Source organism: Sinocyclocheilus grahami, unplaced genomic scaffold (assembly GCF_001515645.1).
Source record: "Sinocyclocheilus grahami isolate Dianchi unplaced genomic scaffold, SAMN03320097.WGS_v1.1 scaffold346.1, whole genome shotgun sequence".
Classification (NCBI taxonomy): Eukaryota; Metazoa; Chordata; class Actinopteri; order Cypriniformes; family Cyprinidae; genus Sinocyclocheilus; species Sinocyclocheilus grahami.
This window is the reverse complement of record NW_015505525.1, coordinates 2,036,000-2,036,666: the sequence shown is the minus strand read 5'-3', so window position 1 is coordinate 2,036,666 and position 667 is coordinate 2,036,000. Positions and strand designations below refer to the sequence as shown.

The 667-nt window shown below is 59.1% G+C and overlaps 1 protein-coding gene across 1 annotated transcript in view; it reads right to left on the bottom strand.

Moving 5' to 3' along the window:
* The window catches only part of LOC107548306 (multiple PDZ domain protein), a gene marked incomplete at its 5' end in the record, with an annotated part of 63,253 nt that overhangs the window by 10,243 nt on the left and 52,343 nt on the right, over positions 1–667 (bottom strand). The window lies entirely within an intron of this gene.

Here is a 667-nt window from a genome sequence, read left to right as displayed (position 1 = left end):
GTCCCTGAGACGGGCGACCCGGAGCACTTGGATCCTGCTCTTCAGGAAATGGTGACCGCACCACTCCTTCCCCCCGAGGAGGGCCGGGTGGAGAATCTTTTGTTCCCATTTGTTTTTGTTCCGCCACTGGCTACCCAAAACTTCAATAAAAGAGCAGTTTCCTTTGCCTCCGGGTCCCAAGAAGGCGAGGATGGCGGTGCACGGGACCCAGTCTCTACACGGCCGTCCCCCTCTCCTTTCGCCTATGGGCAGCAGGGTCCGGTTCAGGCGGGTACGTCGGTGGTCTCCCTGGTCCCGCTAGTTCGGTCACTGTGGGCCTGGTTAGCGCTCCCCAGGCCGTCTTGCTGGCTCATGAGAACCATCAGACTCGGCTACGCGATTCAATTCGCCCGGCGCCCTCCCAAGTTCAGGGGCATTCAGTTCACCTCTGTGCTGGACAGGGATGCTCCGGTTTTGCGTGCACAGATCGCGGTCCTACTGTCGAAGGACGTGATACAGCCGATCCCTCCAGCTGAGATGAGGTCAGGTTTCTACAGCCCGTACTTCATTGTACCCAAGAAAGGCGGTGGGTTACGACGGATCCTGGACCTGCGCGCACTGAACCAGGCCCTTCACAAGCTCCCGTTCAGGATGTTGACGCAGAAACGCATCTTTCAATGCGTCCGTC